The 8,058-nt window shown below is 47.8% G+C and overlaps 1 long non-coding RNA gene across 1 annotated transcript; it reads right to left on the reverse strand.

Annotated features, from left to right (window-relative positions):
* Positions 1-297: 297 nt before the first annotated feature.
* Positions 298-6,203, reverse strand: LOC103875591. The gene is made up of 3 exons (XR_634448.4): positions 5,556-6,203; positions 1,479-1,571; positions 298-786 (listed from the first exon to the last, which is right to left on the reverse strand). It is a non-coding gene; the product is annotated as an uncharacterized LOC103875591 (long non-coding RNA).
* Between the last annotated feature and the right edge of the window lie 1,855 nt (positions 6,204-8,058).

Raw genomic sequence — 8,058 nt, forward strand, 5'->3', positions numbered from 1 at the left:
CTCGAGACACTTGAGCCCAGAGTCAAGCAGGGAAGGAAACAAACTTCTTATGAAAACTAGGACGTTGGAGCCACTCCTGGAGCTGCTGGGAGGGCAGGAACTGACACAAGCATGCCACAGCCAGAGCACAGGCCTTCGCAACATCCCCGAGGGCAGGACCACACAAGCAAGCAAAGTACAGCCAGGAGCACAGGTTTCAACATCCCTGGAGGGCAGGAACTGTCACATGCAAGTAAGCAGCTAGGAGTACAGGTTTTCTGCACATCTCGGGAGGGGGCAGGAACCACACATATGTGCACAGCCAGGAGCACAGGTTTTCTGCAACATCCTCGCTCTGATAGAACCTAAGGGGTATATCTGAGGCCCAGGATATTAGCAAATCAAATATATTCTGAGCAGCATTTCTGCCAATAATGGGATGACAGGATGAGTCACCCTATTATTGAATCTGTGGTTCATACAGGAGAGGCAGGTGGTACTTTCCTCCCTATTTTCCCTCTCCCTGCTTCCCTTTCCCTCAGTTTCTCAGTGTTCCTTGGCCAGGGTGTAGCTTTAGCCCTAAGTGTCCACTTAATTTCCTTTCTACTCCCCATTCCTCCAAGCCTGGCTGCTATCTTCTTGGCTCAAATCTGGCTTGGGGGCCGGTTTCAAGCGGAGAAAAATGCAGTTCAGAGGTGGACAGTGCATCAGGTTGCCCTGGACCCAGGTAGTGACTCACCTGGCACCCTTTAAACTCACCTCTGGGGCTGACTATGCGGCTCCCTGCAGGCTTTTCAGGGGCTCTTTCTGTTGTTCAAAGAAATGGATGAATGAATGGAAGACCCAGGCCAAAGGCCAAAAGAGAGACAAGGGGACAAGGGGGCCGTGGACAGGGAGGCAGGGATGGGGCCGGGGCCACTTCTCTCCTGGTTCTCCTTGCTGGCAGACAGCCTGAACCTGACAGCCCTGTGGGTGGGCATGTGAGGCTGGGTGGAAGCCTCTTTTTCCCTTTGTGTGTGTGTGAGGGGTCCCTTTCAATCCATAACTCCTTGGTTTGGCTTATGGTTTCTATGGCTTTTTTTTTTTTTTTTTTCGTAAGATGCCCTGGCCTCCACCAAACTCCATGCCATGCTCCTCTCTGCCACTCCCACTTGAGAGATTCAGAAAATTCCATTCTTTGAAGCAGACGGAAGTTTATATTTGGGAGGAACTTTCCATCGGTGCCTTGATGGCACTGACACTCATATTCGTCGTGAAATGTAACTTTCTCCTGGGATTTCCCCCCGGAGGACTCCCACGGTCTCCTTCCACTCCGGAGGTCAGGAATTAGACTGGTCAACGATTAATGCAGTCAGAGAAGAACAATGTAAGGGAACCCAGGCCTTAGGGGAGGTGAGAATGGGAGCGGAGCCTACAGGTCCAGCCCATGTGGGATGATGGAGAAGGCTCACCCCACACCACGGCGCACCAAGAACAAAGCAGGCTCAGCCTTCGCTCACCGAACGCACGATGACGAGTTCCCTCGGGTCACACACGGGACTAGGTTTCCAGCATTAACCTGATGGGCACTTCCTTCCACTTCCCTCGAGACCCTGCGGAAACGAAGATCGTTGCTTGCTTTACCTTCTGGCTCTATACCTGGGTCCCCGAGCTGCATGGGGCCTTGGGAGCCATCCCCTCCTGCCACCCCAGGTTTGGGAGAGCCCCTGGATCTGAGCCCCCCAATCCAAGCCCACCACAAGGTCAGTCTCCCCAGTGCAGGCAAAAGTCCATCCACGTCACGGAATGGGTTGGAGGGATTCTGTTTGTGGGCAACGAGGTTTGGGTGGGAGATGCAGGGAAGACGTAAAACAGAGAGAGAGTCCCATAGGAGGCCACAGCACATCTCAGGACAGTACTGTGCCCTGTCCTAGATAGGGCTCCTTGGAGTGCAGCATGGCTCCCTCAGCTGAGGAACCTTTGGGATCTCCGCTCCTCCTCTCCCTAGATTCCGAGGTGCTAGAGCTGGGAGATGGGGCAGGGGCCCTCCTGTTCTTTCTGAGCCAGGGACAGGATGGTGCAGGCACCGTGCGATGGCCCATGACTTTCCAAGGGCTGCCCTTCTTGCCATACTTCCCACCCAGCCTTGAACCCTGTAGGGCCTGGGGTCAGGATGTGTGAGAAGCTGGGGCGGCGGTGGGGGGGATGTTCCCCTTGCCATGGCCCCCAGTCACCCCAGTGGGGTTTGATCCTGGGCTGAGTCCTCCCCTGTGACCTTAAGAGTCGTGGGCTGCCCAGTTCTTGGTCTGTGCTTTCCTAACTGGGTTCCATCTCTGCTGGGGCTCACAACTGCCAGTAAGTGGGTTCCCCAAGACCCCCAGCTACCTTTTTTCTAGGTTTCTCTTTAGGGGAAGGAATCTTCCCTTCCAGGGAGACAGGACCCCAAAGCCTGGGCAGAGGATGGGACCCCAAAGTCTCAGTGGGCAGCTCAATGTTCCCTTTGGAGAAAGCTGTCTCGGAGAAGAGGGCTGCTGGCAGCCTGGGACTTGGGAGGTTGGGAGAAGGAGGCCTACGCCTGCTCTGGGCCCCACCCCCGCCCAGCCTGATCTCCGTCTGTGCTCCGTCACATCCCTGGATATGATGACCTCCTGGGCGTATCATCTGGGCCTGGCTTCTATTGGCTGTGGCATGGGGTGAAAGCTGTCATTGTTACTCTATTTCACAGAGTCCTTATACCCAGTTAAAGAGTCTTCAGGGTCAGATACTTAATGTGATTATTCTGAAACACCAAATCAATGACTTATCTTATGAAAACCTTTGCTACCCACAGGTTACTGGAAAAACAAGCAAAATCCTTCTCTCACTCTCTATTAGACCTAAGATGCATTGGTGCTGTTTTCACAGTTCATGGTTCAGGGAAATTTACATTTGATTCCTTTTAGAGAATATAAAGGTAGCTCTTACATAAGAAGGAGTAGGGCTAAAAGAGATGTTGGTATAATTTAAACATTTAAAACTGCAATTTGAAGACTTTAAATACTTTGGATCTATGGCATCTAACTGCTGACTCCCAGGTCAGTGAATGGTGCTGGGCAGAAATTTGGGAAGTGAGATAGCAGAATGTACCAACAGAAGGGTCCACTGGCAAGCTGGCATGTCATACTTCACACATAAATAGATTGTATGAGCCATTTCCCTTCTCTAGTGTCTGCAGTTACAAAAGAAGATGCATCATCCACTCAGGATTTGGTATCAACAATATAATAAACCTCATCTTTTATGTAGACATTTCCTACATAAAATAAACCTCTTTCTACTGAACATAGGTCAGGCAATTCATGGCCACTGGCTTTGTTATCCTTTTTGTGTAACTCACTGTGTTGAGAGAGAAGCATTGGCAGCCAGCCTGTCCTTGGAATTGAGTTTACTTAGTGTGAGCCACCTGGTCTCCTCTCCTTGGGATGCCAAGAGGAGACTGCAGCCTAGCACTCTGGCCTCTGCCCTTGGGCACCCAAGAGAAGAAGGGGCCTGTTGGTCTGTACAACATGGAGAAAGTGTGCAGAGCTGATCGATGGAGCAGCTGCCTAGGTCTGAATCCCAGTCAGACCCTTGCCAGGTAGGCAGCCTTGAGCAAACATAAGCTCCAATGTTCTCATTTGCAATAATTGTCCCTATGTCATAGGACTGCTGTTGGGGTAAAACGAATGAATATGTACAAAGCATTGAAAACAGTGTGAGCACTTGTAAATGCCTCACGAATGTTGGCTGGCTGCTGTCATTACATGATCACCATGATCATCATTACCACCACCACCACCATCACCATTATCATCAACACCATCCTTACTTTCATCACTGGGATCACCATCATGATTACCACCATCACGGTTACCATCATGATCATCACCGTCATCATTACATCATCATCACCATCACCACCACCACCACCACCACCACCATCCTTACTATCATTGCTGTGATCACCATCATCATTATTACCGCCATCACCATCACCATCATCACCACCATCATCGTCACCATCACCACCACCACCGCCACCACCATCACCATTATCATCAACACCATCTTTACTGTCAACACTGTGATCACCATCATCATTACCACCATCACCATCACCATCATTACATTATCACCACCACCACCACCAGCAGCAGCATCCTTTCTATCATCACTGTGATCACCATCATCATAACAATCATCACCATCATCACCATCATCATTACCACCATCACCATCATCACCATCATCATTACCACCATCACCATCATCACCATCATTGTCATTACCGTCATCACCACCATTCTTACCATCATCACTGTGATCACCATCATCACCAATACCATCATTACCGTTATCATCACCATCATTACCGTCTCTGTCATCACCATCATCACCATCACCACCACCATCATCATCATAATCATCATCATTATCACCATCACTATCATCATCATGACTCTTATGGTGGATCCCTTGACTCGGTAGTAGGCACAGAGAGGTTTAAGGAGCTATGACTAACAGAAATGAAAGACAGAGTGGTTGTGCTGGAAATAATAAAGGAAGTATTAGTACTCCTATTGGGTGCTATTACTGTTGCTATTTTATAAATAGTAAAGAAGCTGAGGCAGAGAGAGGCTGTGAAAGCTGCCCAGCATCACACAGAGAAGTCGGTATTTAAACTGGGAAGTCTCGATTAAACTCTTAACCCTGGAAATGTTGAAATCCTGAAAGGAAGATGGCTTTGTAGGGTGACTACAGAGCCCTCGAACACTAGTGAGATGCTTTGAGTAGGTGACTCAAAGTCATTTGAGCACTGAAAGTCTATGATTTTATGAACACTATGAAATCATAAGTCTATGATTTTATTCAGGAAAGTGAAATAGAGTAAGTTGAATCAAATATTTTGAAACAAAGGCTGGGATGCTCCAGGGGAGAGATTGGACTATTAAAAAATAGTAAATGGGATTTAATTTTCAACATTGACATGCTGTCTGTGGCTGGGCCAGGCCCCGCCCGCCTGAGCTGCCCGTAGAGCTGTTCCCAGAGTGCACAGATGACTGACTGCCTGAATCACATTTCTAATTCTTGTCTAACTGTTTCTCATTTGATTCTTCTCTTATTAGAGTTTTGAGAGATACGACGAGCCAAAGCTCCCTTTAGGGCAGCAAACCCCAGGAAAAAGATAAAGCAATTCTCAGCCTGGATGCAAGATAAATCCTCTGTCCCCCTCATTATAAAATACCTATTATGTCCCTTTATCTCCAAGTGAGCAGCATTATTTCAATTTAGCAGTGTGTGAGAAATGTACCACGATATAATAAAAGGACCAAGGATGCACTATTTAATGTCAGAATGACAGATGCCTCAATTAGGCAGACAGGCCTATTTCTCCCCAAAATAGATAAAGATGAAATTTTTATAAGATTGTGCTATTTGTGTTTATGGTACAGTACTGTTACAAGCTTTCATTACAATATACATTAAAACAAAAACTCTTATTTCGGTGGAAACCGACCATCTTGCTAATAATTTTGCAACTCAGAACTGCCGTTTATCAAAGCCCTCGGTCCTCTCACCTGGGAGGAGAAGTCTTCACAGACCTGAGGCATCATCAGGTAACAAATCTCACTCCGACATTCAGAAATCCTTTTCCAAGAGAGACAGAAAGGCATGTTTCGAAGTTATTGTTTGGTTGAAGCTTGTGGATATATTTTTGACATGTGAACTTTTCTTTTCTCCTTGGTCTTGATCTCAAGTCACCGGACACGGGATACTCAATGGGTGATTGCAAAGGCTGGGTGGGGGCCGGGGCTCTGGTTTAGGTTCTGCCACTTTTCTGTCTCTCACCCTCGGCAGGTGCAATCTCTGCAGCTCCACTCACCACCAGGCCTGCCCCTCGGGAGCCTCTTGGCCATCTGAGTCTGTAGCTCAAATATTTCAATGTTTCTTTAGCATCTTCTAACCCACCGTGGAGGATTTTCTCAGTCGATCCTTATCGCTAGGAAAGAGACGTTTTTACCATTCACAGCCATGTATTCAGTTTCTAAAGCTTCATTTCCAGTCACTCCTCTGCTTTCCATTTTAGGGTTTTATATTCTCCAATCGCCATGAGAACACATCATTTTTTTATAAATGGGAAAATGCATCAGCTCTGTAAAAACATTTGGAATTACATAACCAAATGTCTGGTTCCAGGAAAATGATGGGCCAAGGCAGCATGGTGTGTCCCCTCCTAAAAATGCACAGAAATAACAGGTGAACTATAACCCTTCAACAGATACACAGTTGTTCAGTATATGAATGCATGCCTGCACACACACACACACACACACACACACACACACACACATTCGGAATGGCCCTGGGCTAGAAATTAACAAGGAACAGGAAACGCTTGAGCTGTAGGTGCCTTAAGTGGAGTGGTGAGACTGGAAGGGAGGGCCTGGAAGCTGGGTTTCTGGGTTGTGATGTTCATTAAGGGACTGGTATGAGACCTTGGGCCCTGCTGAGGCAGGTTGACTGAAAAATGGAAATTCCTGTTTCCCCTATGAATCAGAAGATCAAATTTTTACTGCCAACATGATTCTTCATGTTAAAAAACTTACAAATGAATCTACCACAGAAATGATATATTCCATGGGACTCTTATGAGCCCTGAATTCTGTAAGTTTTCCTCTAGAATTTGTCTTTGTTTTCATTATGGTGCATCTTCTTCTGTCATGATCAGAGGGGTATCAGTCACTTGGGACCAGTTTCTTAGCTTGGGATTTACTGTTCCCCCAAGAGTCCTCCCTTGAACACCAGCATAAACTCAGCTCCCAGTGAGTGCAGGGGCTGTCTCTGATTTCTACCCGGGGTTTCTGCGCCCAGCACAGGGCCTGATACCTGGCACTGTCCCTGGTGTTTTTTGGTGGCTGCTGAGTGAGAATGTGGAGGAATCACCATGGTTCCCTGTGTGTGCCCCTCAGTTTCACTTCTGGGACACTATCCCCCGGTTTGAACAGAAACTTAGGTTGAATGAATTAAAATAACTCGAGGAAGGAAATGTAGTGGAGAACAGCTTTCATCCAGTTAAAAATTTTAAAAACATGAATAGCTGTTTGAAAAACATGAAGCTGTTTTTCCTTCCATGCCTTGAGCCTGCCTCTTTCTCCTCCGCGAGTAGGCTGTGTCCTGACATGGAAGGCGGGGCTGATGCTTTTAAACAAAGGACTTTTAATAAAGCAGATTCATCATTCCAAGGGCTTCTGTTCCAACTGTCAGACCCACCGTCGAGAGAGGGAGAGATGGAGCGGGGCTTCTACAGCGCTGGTTTCACAGGAGATACAAAGAGATAATTAGAACCATGCTTAAGAAGGTAATAGAGTGAGACACCCAGGCGAGGTGGGGGAGAGAGGAGTGGTGAGAGATGGGTAGATTTAGCCCTCAAAGTCACTGGGCCATGAAGGGGGAACAGAAGCTGCGGGTCTCCACCTGCCCTTGCCTTGCTGGCTGCACCTCCCTTTGCTGCATCTGCAGCCAGGGAAGACGGGGTGGGCAGGAGCCACTGTGGAATCTCTACCCCCACCCCATTTTTTCCCTAAAAAGTGGTTTATTTGGCTGGGCATAGTGGCTTATGCCTGTAATCCCAGCACTTTGGGAGGCCGAGGTGGGCGGATCGCCTGAGGTCAGGAGTTTGAGACCAGCCTGGCCAACATGGTGAAACTCCGTTTGTACTAAAAATACAAAAATTAGCCCGGTGTGGTGGTGGGTACCTGTAGTCCCAGCTACTTGGGAGGCTGAGGCAGGAGAATCATTTGAACCCGGGAGGCAGAGGTTAAAGTGAGCAGAGATCATGTCACTGTACTCCAGCCTGGGTGACAGAGCGAAACTCCATCTCAAAAAAAAAAAAAAAAAAAAAGTGGTTTATTGTACTGGGTAGCTTTTTCCTTCTCTCTGCTTGATATTAGGTGCCAGACACAGTGCAATGTTGCAATGTTCCTCATTCCACACAAACTTGTCCCGTGTATAGAAGAAGAAAATACAGATGCCCACAGAGGCCCAGCAACTTGCCCCAGGCCTCACAGCTACCAAATGGCA

This window comes from Papio anubis, chromosome 1 (genome assembly GCF_008728515.1).
Source record: "Papio anubis isolate 15944 chromosome 1, Panubis1.0, whole genome shotgun sequence".
Classification (NCBI taxonomy): Eukaryota; Metazoa; Chordata; class Mammalia; order Primates; family Cercopithecidae; genus Papio; species Papio anubis.